General features: G+C 40.4%; 1 long non-coding RNA gene across 1 annotated transcript in view; it reads left to right on the forward strand.

Moving 5' to 3' along the window:
- The first annotated feature begins 289 nt into the window (after positions 1-289).
- LOC132133703 (uncharacterized) overlaps positions 290-12,659 on the forward strand; it is a 300,636-nt gene continuing 288,266 nt past the window's right edge. The window contains exons 1-2 of the long non-coding RNA XR_009429213.1: positions 290-439; positions 1,248-1,332. This is a non-coding gene — a long non-coding RNA (uncharacterized LOC132133703). The remainder of the gene's footprint in view (positions 440-1,247; positions 1,333-12,659) is intronic.

The following is a 12,659-nucleotide window of genomic DNA, read 5'->3' on the forward strand; positions in this document are numbered from 1 at the left end:
AGAACAACAGAAAGAGATAATGCTTAGACCGTGACCGATAATGACAGCCAATACAGATAATGCGAAACATCTAAATACATATTGAACCAGGTGCTTTAGAGCTATTTTTGCTGTTGCTTTTTTCTGAACTACAAAATTAGTTTTAAATTCATTATTGAGTGATTATTGAATGAGACTGTAAATTATAAATCCTGTGTGTGCTGGGAGCAGAGCTGCCATGGAAACGGGGCGTCAACACAAAAACGGTTACTGAGCAGCAATCTCCATCTCTCGATACGTTTTTTTTTAGGTAAGTTTAGTTGCTAAAATCACACAAATATTACACACAAACGTTCCTGGCACGTTTCTTACTTGTTATTGACATGTTTCAATTAAATTTATTTTATAGAAATAGTTTAGTGTCTTCGAAAATGTCCGTTAGAATCTTAGCAGTTTTCAGGTACCGTTAGGCTAACTCTATAGATTGAGCTCTTGTTTATGAAACTTAATCAAATCTTTGTGAGTGTGTGTGTGTGTGTGTGTGTGAGAGAGAGAGAGAGAGAGAGAGAGAGAGAGAGAGAGAGAGAGATTTGGATAGCTCTGTCACTGTGAATGTTTTGCTGGTGATTTGTCAGTGGTGTATTGGAAAAGGCCAATAGTATGTTCCTGCACAACCGGAGGCTGCAGATTCAGGACCGCAGATCTAGCCAGGACCGCAGTTCTAGGACCCTAGTTTTTTGTGACAGCGCCACCTACCGTACTGGACGATATAGCGATGGCTGCAGTTTCAGGACTGCAGTTGTAGTACCCTGTTGGTTTAGTTTGCAGTCACGTTACTTTGTATATAGCATCAATATATTAATCTCAGTAGTATTTGTTTTTAAATGTGATTTTTATTCAAAATGCAGCAGAGGTTAATTACTAAGTGTGCTTTGAGTCACAATTTTACATTTAAACATGAATTTACAAAAAATATAAATGACATATCAATTTTGTAAAATTGATGTATATCAATTTTAAAACAATTGTAAAAAATTAAGAACCTTAAAAGTCTTAGTCTCTTGAATTATACAGTATATTGATTAACCTCCTTAAGGTGATTTAGCTCATTATCAGGTAAGTTAAAGTTGGAATCAGCGTATGGAGGCTGATTTACTGAATCGATGACGTCACTTACATGGGGAGTGTAATCTGCTGAAAACAAGTTCAAACGTGTTTTGTTCTTTCATGGTAAACAGATATTAATACAAATTGTTCTGTGATTTCAGGAGGACAGAAAGAAACTCTACAGAACAGAAGTGAAGCTCCAAGATTTCAACATTTCCGAAGGGAGATACTGACTTAGAAATACAGGTGAACTGAAGAAGCTCATGAAATACATTAATATGCCTTTTTTAGAATATATTTCAAAAATTTTAAGAAGTCCCTGACATCAAGCATCAGCTGATTACCTTCAAATAAACCTGGAACTGCAGAGTAAATATTGTTGGCTCTGTGACAGGTTGCTTGTTTTGTTCCTAGACTCTTCAGTGATGATGAGCAGAGTTGGAGTGAACCTACTGTCAGACCGTGAGTACTGTGGGGTTTCAGTCAGGGCCTTCAGTAAACAACTGTAAGATACCTGTACACATCTTAGACATCTCTGTTACAGCTAACGGAGCCATATGTGTAGTGCACATATTATGACACACAGTCTCTCAAAAATGATGGCTGATCAACAACTTCAGCAGTAGGCTTGATTAGTATGGGTAAAAGGGATAGTTCACCCCAAAATGAAAAATTTGCTGTTAATTTACTCTCCCTCAGTTCATCCAAGGTGTGGGTGACTTTTTGGTAACACTTTATAATAACGTTCAGTTGTAAGTCATTTTTAAGTGATAAGTTAATGATGAACTAATCATTTACAAAACATTCATAATCGATGAACAAATGATATACTAATAATTTGTGTATGTTTTGTAAAGTAATTTACAAGTAATTTGATGATGATGAACTAATTATTTACAAAAAATGATTACACGTTCATAGACATAAATGATGTTAATATTTTTATGTATGTTCTGTAGATTAAGTTATAAATCATTTCAAGAAATTGGAAGTGATTAAATTATTATGAACTAATCAATTACAAAACATGTATATACGTACATTCACTAATGATTAAGTAATATGTTAACGATTAACAAATCTGTCATAAGTTATCTTTAAAAAATAGCATATGGTTAAAGCATAACCTTGATGGTTAATAGTTACTAGTTAATTTATTATTAATCATTGTAAATGTCAACAATGTACTATTATCTCAATAAACATTATAAATCATTTACAAAGCTTTCTGCACCCCCTAATCTAAAGTGTAAACTTGTCATTATGTTTTACAAACTTTATGGATTCCAGTTGTGTGTGTGTGTATATATATATATATATATATATATATGTACCCGCGAATTCATAATCTGCGCGCACACTTTTGCAATCCGTTCCCATGGATTTGTAAACTGTAGCCTACTCACGGATTCATGCTGCAAGCTCCTACGTGTTAACATACAGTTTTAATGAATATTATTATGTGGAATGGGTCTACAGCAAAGTGTCTTAAGTGATTCTCTGTATGTTTTTCTCATACAGGTGAAACATTGTTGAAAACATGCAGCCTGTCTCTACTGTGCAGTCGCCGGCTTTCAGTCAGATCCTTAGCATGATAACATAGATTTAATTTTTAAACAGCGTTAATATATATATATATATATATATATATATATATATATATATATGTATATATATATATATATATATATATATATATATATGTATATATATATATACAGAACTGGGTAGTAACGGATTACATGTAATCTGGATTACGTAATCAGATTCCAAAACTCAAGTACTTGTAATTAGAGTAAACTACTTTTTAAAATACTAGTAATCAGACTACAGTTACTTTTTTACGGATTACATGATTACATATTATTAACACAATGTTAATAAGTCGTTCACAATTCATAGATTCATAGAAGTTTACCAAGAACCAGGCTGACTTCTGGTGCGCGCGCGGAGATGGAAAAATGGCGGAAGGAGGAGTGGAGTGGGGAGACACCTCGGATGATGATAATGGTCAAGATATGGAGTATCAGGAAGTAAGATACAATAAAAGGAAAAAAAGAGTAGTTTGGGTGATGGGTCTGATTGTGAACAAACAAAACACACGAGAAGTGAAGCTATTAAAGAGATGTCAGGTAAAGAAATCAAAGTGATTATTATGTTTGCTAAGCAGACAGAACAGCAAGCCCATCATGTCAAATTATCGAAAATAATCGAGGAAGAGATAGGAGTAGTGAAAGCTGTAGCAATGGAAGAATAATGATTAAATGCATGGATCAGAAGCAGAAGGAAAAAATAATGACAATGAAAATGCTAGCAGGGGCACGGATAACGTGCACAGAAATAGGCAATAAAGTTCAAGGTGTTATTTCGGGAGTACCTCTTAATGTGAGTATGGATGATATCAAAGGCAGTCTGAGTGAAGGCACAGTCATTTCTGCTAGAAGGCTACAGATGTGGAAAGACAATAAAAAAATGTGAAAGCATGAGCGTGATGATACAGTTTGAAGGGAATAATCTGCCGATAAGAGTAAAACTATAGGATTTGTAAGCTTCTCAGTGAGAGAGTATGTACCTCTGCCTTTAAGGTGCTTCAAATGCCAATGCATGGGACATACTGCTAGTGTCTGTAAAGGGAAAATGCATTGTGCAAAATGTGGGGGAGAACATGATTATGGAAAGTGTGAGGAGGGTGCAGAGATAAAATTTTGTAATTGCGGAGGAAGACACAGTGCAGCATATGCAGGATGCCCTGTACAACAAGAAGCCCGTGAAGTACAAAAAATAAAAACAGTACAACATTTAACATATGCAGAAGCAACTCGTAAGGTGAAAGGTGCAGTAGAAACAAAAATAACTAATGTGCAAGGAACTATGGCAGAATCCTTTCTTCAGAAAGATGTAAATGATGTGAGAAATAAACCAGATCAACATGTTGTGATGAACAAAATTGATTTTGTGGCTTTTATTTGTGCGGTGGTTAATGGTACCTCGCAAGTGGAAAGGAAGTCAGATAAGATAAAGATTATTGTTGGGTGTGCTAATAAATTTCTGAAGTTAGCAGGTGTTAAAGCAGAGGAGGTCCATGAGATTTTGAAAGCTAAGGAAGGAAATGTTGCTTTGGATATGACTCAGAATAATACTTAGGTATATAATGTCTTTCCTATTACTACATTGGAACGCCAGGAGCTTAATATCAAATGGGCAAGGTTTTAAAAAACATATTGTAGAAATGGGAAAATTGCCAGACATCATGTGTATTCAGGAGACATGGTTAAATAGCTCCTTGGATTTTAAGATTGATGGATATGTAGTTGAAAGGAGAGACAGAGAAGATGGAAGAGGTGGAGGATGTGCAACATTTATTAAAGAGAGCATAGCATATAAAAGAGTATTCACAAGTAAAAGTTTAGAATGTGTAACCATAGAAGTATTGGGAAAACATGAAGGAATCAGAATTACATATTTCTACAATCCATGTAAAGAAATAAGTAATGCTATATTAAAAGAAATGATGGGTAATATTCAGGGCAAATTTATCATATGTGGGGATTTTAATGCACATAATGGTCTCTGGGGTAGTAAAAATACAGATAACAATGGGGTAATCATAGAAGAATTTTATGGAAGAAAACTCACTTGTGTGCTTGAATGATGGGAAACCAACAAGAATGGATATAGTTAAAGGTGGTATGTCATGTTTGGATCTAACAATAATGTCAGCAGCTTTAGCTGGTAAGTGTACTTGGAGTGTACTTGACGATAACTTGGGCAGCGATCATTGGCCTGTAATATGTGAGATCCAGAGTACTGTTCAAAATGAAAATATGGGTCAATTTGCAAGATGGGGATTTAGGCAGGCAGTGAGAGAGAGGAATAAGGCATTCCGGATTTTAAATAGTAATAACTCAAGATACCGTAATAGAATATCAGAAAAAAGGGCTACTGCAAGGAAGGTAATTAAAAGCGCAAAGAGAAAGGCTTGGCAGGAATTCTGTAATACAATTGGGAGAGAAACTGGAATAAATGTGGTTAGGAGAATGATTTGGAAAATAAATGGTGTTAAGAGTTGTAAGAAGATTCCTGTAATTGAAGAGGAAGGGAAAGCGGCCATAACAAATAAAGAGAAGACAGAAGTCCTAGCTAAAACTTTTTCTAAAGTCCATAGTATTGGAAATTTAAGTGACAAATTTTTAAATAGAAGACAGGAATTAAGCAGAATATATGAGAATGTTCGTGTGAAAAAATAAGGAGCTGAAAATAGTATGGATGAGGATTTTAATGCTTTTGAGTTAAAAATAACTATTAACAACTCAAAGAATACAACTCCAGGGAAAGACATGATTACTTATAGTATGTTAAAAAATTTACCAGAGGTAGCAATTAAAACAATGTTGGATTTATATAATCATATATGGAATGAAGGTTATTTACCCAAAGATTGGAAAAGTGCAATAGTAATACCAGTAATGAAACCAGGTAAGGATGCAACAAAATCTAATAGCTACAGGCCAATCGCTCTTACATCTACATTATGCAAAGTAATGGAGAAAATGTTAGTAAGAAGGTTAAATTATTTTCTGGAAAAGAAAGAAATATTAACACCAGTTCAGTGTGGTTTTAGGAAAAAAGAACAAAAATGGATGCTCTTTTATTGTTTGGAAATGAGGTTAGGAAGGCACTAATAATGAAGGAGTTTCTTGTTGCAGTTTTCTTTGATATTGAAAAAGCGTATGACACTCTATGGAGGGAAGGACTGTTAATTAAGTTAGATAGAATTGGTGTTGGAGGGAGAATGTATAACTGGATATTAGATTTTTTATTTGAACGTACATTTCAGGTAAGAATAGGTGAAGAAACATCAGCATCATATGGTATCCTGAATGGTACCCCACAAGGAAGCGTGATTAGGCCAATTTTATTTAATTTAATGATCAATGAAATATTTGAAAAAGTTAAACCAAGCATTGGGAAGGCGTTGTATGCGGATGATGGTGCTATATGGAAAAGAGGTAGGAATATAGGAAATGTAATTGAAGGAGTACGAGAAACCATAAATGAAGTTGAAAGATGGTCAGTAGATTGGGAATGAAGTTTTCAGTATCAAAAACTCAATATATGGTTTTCTCAAGGAAAAAGAAAATTTAACAGATTACATTGAAGTTATATGATCAACGGTTAGAAAGAGTGATAGAGTTTAAGTATCTTGGTTTAATCTGGTTTAATCTTTGATGAGAAGATGACTTGGAAACAACATATTAAGAAAATTGAAAATAAATGCAAAAGAGTAATAAATTGTATGACCTCAATATCTAAATATGAATGGGGAGCAAGGAAAAGTGCAATGTTTTGTATATATCAAGCCTTAGTACGTTCTAGCATAGATTACGGATGTGCAGTGTATGGTGATGCAGCTAAATCTCAGTTAAAGAAACTGGAGAACATACAATCTAGAGCACTTAGAATCTGCTGTGGAGCTATAAGATCAACTCCTCTAGATGCTGCCAGGGTTGAAATGGGGGAAATGCCGTTAGACCTGAGAAGAGAAAAGCTTGCAATGATGTATTGGGCTTACTTAAAAGGTGGTAAGAAGAATCATTATACAGGTGTAATATTAAATGACTGTTGAGAATACAAAAAGAATGGAGGAAATAGCTTTGGCTGGAAATATGGACAGTGGGTCAAGGATTATGGTATAGAAGATGAAGCAAATTGTCCTAACATGCCATTAAGTGGTGTAGCAGTGTGGAATATTACTGAACCTGTTGTTGAAATGAAAATTATTTGAGGCTCGGGAAAAAGCAGAAGAAATATGCAGTAATAGTTATAGAGTTAATGTTTTCATGAGAGAAAACTTTAATTATTTTGTGCAGATTTACACAGATGGATCTAAGGATCCAATTGAGCAAAAAGTGGGCATAGGAGTGTATATTCCAAATTTTAAGACAGAAATAAGCTTGAGGCTAAGTAACAAACTGTCTGTGTACTCTACTGAGCTAACTGCAATTATAGTAGGATTACAATGGGTTGAACAGGTTAGGCCAAAAAGGATTTTAATTTGCTCAGATTCTTGATCAGCTCTTAAAAGTATAAAGTCTACAAAAAGTGATAGAGAAGATTTGTTAGTGGAAATTTATACTTTATTGTACAGATTGAAAATGGAAGGTATAACTGTATATTTTTGTTGGGTGCCAGCACATATCGGGATAATAGAGAATGAAATTGCTGATAAATTAGCAAAAGAGGAATTAAAGAAAAACATGGTGGAAGGTAAAGTCCCTTTGGGTAGAAGTGAAATAAAATCTGCGATTAATAGGAAATTAATACAAGAATGGCAACAAAGATGGGAAAATAGCAAAACAGGTAGGTGGTTTTATAGTATTGAGAAATCAGTAGGGAAAAAAGTACAGTTCCCCATCGAGGGAGAGACGATGCGTCGATAACGCTTTGGGAATGCATTCTGCGTGAGTGATTGCCCGCATTGTGAGAAGCTTTCGCTTTGCATGCTCCGCTCCCGCTTGTCACTCTTTGATGAGAAGAGCGGCGAGCCTCGCGCTCCTCATGGTGCAGGACCCGCTTCTGTCGAGGCAGAACGGAGAATGCATTCCTGGGGTTCGCAAATGGATCTCTCAGCGGGGTTGGAGACGGGTCCGAGGGCTCTTTCTCCTCCCTTACCTGGGAGATCCATAGCTCAAACTCCGGTGTCGGAAGCCCGCCCCGCGGCTTTTTCCGCCCGGGGGGAGAGCTCATTGCTTTGTTGCTCTAGCTCCGAGGAGTTAGATGTAACGGGCAGTGAAGGTGACACAATCAGGGGGGGAGAGGATTAACCATCTCTTTCCCCAGCATATGAGGAGTTGGTTGATGTATTAACACGAGCTGTAGATAAGTTACATATATCTTGGCCATCTGATAAACAGAGCGCTCGTCCTAAAAGCAAATTAGACGAGCGTTTTCTGTCTTCTAAAATATCTCCTACATCACGGGGTCTCCCTTTTTTCCCTGATCTTCACTGTGAGCTGTCTAGATCGTGGAATAAGCCATATTCTAAGTTAAAAAAAGTTTTCTCCCTCGCCGATCTAATCCTGATGCTGCTGGGCGTGCAAGGCAGCCCCAGCCTTCATGCTTCTCATATCGTGTTTTTCAAAAAGAGAGTGTTGCGTCTCGCGCTCCTCCTCAAAAATCACGGGGACCGAGCCAGCACTCACAGCCAAAGCAATCTAAGCAGAAGCCGGAACTGAGGACCGTTCTTCTCGCTAAGAAAGCTTCGGCTCAGAAGAAAAGGTCCTGACGCCAACTGGTTACTGTGTGTTGCTCACAGTAGTGCATCCCGAGCAGGCTCTGGTCATGGAGTAAGAAGTGAAATATCTTTTAATGAAAAATGCTATAGAGCAGGTGTATCCTCCTGACAGGGCATCGGGATTTTACAGCCGTTATTTCATTGTTCCAAAAAAGGATGGAGGGCTGTCATTTTAGATCTTCATCTGTTGAATCGTACAATTCAGAAATTAAAATTCAAGATGCTGACACTCAAACAGATCGTGACTCAAATCAGATCCGAGGACTGGTTCGTCACGATAGACCTAAAAGATGCGTACTTCCATATCTCCATCCTCCCTCAGCACAGGAAGTTCCTAAGGTTTTCTTTCGGGGGCAAAGAATACCAGTATCGGATACTTCCCTTCGGTCTAGCTCTCTCACCCCGCACATTCATGAAATGCATAGATGCAGCTCTGGCCCCGCTCAGGCTGCAGGGCATACGTATTCTGAATTACTTGGACGACTGGTTGATTTTAGCGGAATCAGAACAGTTGGCGGTTCGGCATCAAGATGTCGTCCTCTCTCATATGCAGAAGTTGGGTTTGAGGCTCAATACCAAGAAGAGTGTGCTATCTCCATTACAGAGGACCACTTTTCTTGGGGTGGTATGGGATTCGGTCATGATGCGAGCCGCTCTTTCGACCGCTCGTGTAGCCAACATCCTCACAGCCACATCAGAGCTAAAGCTAGGCCAGTCACGCACTGTAAAACAGTTCGAGAGATTGTTGGGTCTCATGGCAGCAGCGTCCAATGTGATCCCCTTTGGCCTGCTGGGCATGAGACCTTTACAGTGGTGGCTCAGGACCAGAGGGCTCTCCCCGAGGGGAAACCCACTTCGTACGATCAAGATCACGCGGCGGTGTCTCCGCGCCTTGGTCATATGGAGAGAACACTGGTTCCTGTCCCAGGGTCCGGTATTGGGAGCTCTTTGTCATCGGGTTGCCATCTCGACAGATGCTTCCCTTACCGGCTGGGGAGCGGTAATGGAAGGCCGCTCAGCTCAGGGTCTGTGGGAGAGCCATCATCTCTCTTGGCACATCAACTGCCTGGAGATGATGGCGGTCTTCAAAGCTTTGAGGCACTTCCTGCCAGACCTGAGGGACCATCATGTGCTGGTCCGCACAGACAATACATCGGTGGTCTCTTACATTAACCGTCAGGGGGGTCTGCGCTCGTGCCCACTCTGCAAATTAGCGCACCAGATCCTCCTGTGGTCCCTGGGGAAATTACGCTTTCTGAGGGCAATGTATATACCAGGGACTCAGAATATTGGAGCAGACACCCTGTCGAGGCAGGTGCTGAGGTCAGGGGAATGGAGGCTTCACCCCGAGGGGGTGGAGCTCATATGGGAATCTTATGGCCAAGCAGAAGTGGATCTGTTTGCGTCTCAGTACACGACGCACTGTCCACTATGGTTCTCCCTTACTCATCCAGCCCCCCTGGGGTTGGACGCTATGGTACAGACGTGGCCGAGGCTACATCTGTACGCCTTTCCCCCTGTTGCTCTGCTCCCAGGAGTTCTGGAGAGAGTCCGCCAGGACAGAGTAAGTCTACTTCTCGTAGCTCCACGCTGGCCGAGTCGAATCTGGTTTGCGGACCTGATTCATCTCCTCGACGGTCCTCCCTTGGAGATCCCGATCAGGAAAGACCTTCTATCTCAGGCCGGGGGTACTATATTTCACCCCCGGCCAGAGATTTGGAAGCTTTGGGTGTGGCCTCTGAGGGGGCGCAACTCATACAGAGTGGTCTCTCAACTGAGGTTGTGGAGACCATTCTTAGCTCCAGAGCTCCAGCTACGAGGAAACTTTATAGACTCAAATGGAATGTTTTTTCTTCTTGCTGTTACCAACATCAGTGTGACCCCGTCCACTGCTCTGTTGGCTCAGTTCTTGAGTTTTTACAGGACTGCTTCACTTCTGGTCTTTGTCCATCCACCTTAAAAGTTTACGTGGCGGCCATTTCGGCTTTCCACGCCCCAGTGGGTGGTGTATCTCTGGGTCGTGACCCTCTTATCTCTCGTTTCCTTCGTGGCACCTTGAGGCTGAGACCTGCAACTCGTACTAGAGTGCCGGCCTGGGACCTGGCTATAGTTTTAGAAGGCCTTTCTAGGGCTCCTTTTGAACCCCTAGATTCTGTCTCTGAGAAGTTTCTTTCGTTTAAGCCTACTTTTCTCCTTGCTATTTCGTCCCTAAAAAGAGTCGGAGACCTTCAGGCTCTCTCGGTTTCTCCCACCTGCCTTGAATATGCACCTGGGATGTTCAAAGCATTTCTCTACCCTAAGCAGGGATACGTCCCTAAGGTACCGACCGTTGTTCAGAGACCTATTGTTCTGCAGGCTTTCTGTCCTCCCCCGTTTGCATCATCGGACCAGGAAAAGTCTAACCTCTTGTGCCCGGTGCGAGCATTGGACACTTATGTTCATCGGACTTCTTCTTTTCGGAAATCCGATCAGCTGTTTGTTTGTTTCGGGTCACCTAAGATAGGTCTTCCGGTCACTAAACAGACACTTAGTAAGTGGATAGTTGGGGCTATCCTTCTTGCCTATGAGTCTTCTGACCTACCGTTCCCTTTGGGAGTCAGAGCTCATTCTACTAGGAGTATGGCGGCCTCTAGAGCCTTATTATCTGGGGCCTCTCTTCAGGATGTTTGCGATGCGGCAGGCTGGTCCTCGCCACTCACATTCGTCAGGTTTTATAGCCTAGACCTGGACGCTACTCCCGGGTCTCAGGTTTTTAATTCTTGAGCCGTTGGTTTTTTCTGGCTGACACTCAGGCACTTGTAATATGGCAGTTTGGGTATTCTCGTTCCCAAAGCGTTACCGACGCATCGTCTCTCCCTCGATGGGGAACGTCTTGGTTACGTCTGTAACCTCGGTTCCCCGAGAAGGGAACGAGACGATGCGTCTCCCTGCCATACTTCCTTCGTTCCTGTGATCGACTTGCTTCGGCACTGTCGAAGCTAACACCGGTTGCTCCGGTTGGGGTTTTTATCAATTCCTGGTCGTGACGTCACTCCTGACGCTCATTCTCGCCATTGGACTACTTGACATCGATGCTTCAGACGCACTCACGCAGAATGCGTTCCCAAAGCGTTATCGATGCATCGTCTCGTTCCCTTCTCGGGGAACCGAGGTTACAGACGTAACCGAGACGTTTTTTTGGAAGATATAGAAAAGAAGTAATGATATCTAGATTAAGATTTGGACATACAGGATTAAACTCAACATTAGCATTAATGGGGAAGCATGAAAGTGGGATGTGTAACGAATGTAATATTTTAGAAACAGTTGAGCATGTGCTTTTTAATTGTGGTAAATATGATGGTCAGCGTGACAGTCTTTTTAATAGTATTAAAAATAGGCCAGTGAGCATTGTGGATCTTCTGGGGAAGGGTTTAAGTGACAATCAGATATATAGCGCTGTTTTAATCTTTTTGGACGTTACACGTCTATGCTACAGGATATAGAAATATAGGGTCTGAGGGTGAGATGTATGGTGCATCTGCCTGCCTTAAAGGCTGAGGAGCCCAGTGTGGACGTTGGAGGAGCTGAACACGCAGCGTCAGCTGAAGCCTGGGCTCTGATCCTTTGGGGTGGGTGGGGTATCCACCTCCCTTCAATTTTTTGAAAACAATACAGATTCATCACCCAGGTGGATAAAATATTCAGTAGGTGGAGGTAATGCTCCTATGGAGTGAACGGCCAAACAACTAAAAGAAGAAGAAGTACTCTAGATGCATCATCCTGGGTACTAGATCATTGTGGAAAGTAATGGACAAAGGATAGGGTTTGTTGCATCTCCCTGTTAGTGTCGCAAGTAGGCCTTTTTCAGGTTAGTTTCCCAATTCTGAGAAAAGGATTTGCTTTTTATAAAGGGGTTTTATTGTTGTCCTTTGTTCATCAGCATGCTAGCAGTCGTGGTCTCGTGTGGTAAGCAACCATGCGTTTTGCTACATTGGAATTCTCTCTCGGTATGTACTGTATGATGGGAGGTTGTCATGTGTTTTGTGAGTGTAATGTAGGTCATCTTTGTGTTATGTTCAGCAGGTGTAACTAGACCTCCAGGGGTTTCCAGTACCTTGGTTGAAGACGAATGTACATCAGTATGACTGCACTGCTGCTTTGTTTTTAGTGTTTGTTGTTTAACTGTTGTGATATGAATGTCTTGGTTTATACCAGTTAATTATGTGATTTATGAGTAGGAACTTTTAAAGCGGGGGTTTTATACTTTCAGTGTGTCCACTTGGGGTAGTGTGGTGTT

Source organism: Carassius carassius, chromosome 50, assembly GCF_963082965.1.
Source record: "Carassius carassius chromosome 50, fCarCar2.1, whole genome shotgun sequence".
NCBI classification, from domain to species: domain Eukaryota; kingdom Metazoa; phylum Chordata; class Actinopteri; order Cypriniformes; family Cyprinidae; genus Carassius; species Carassius carassius.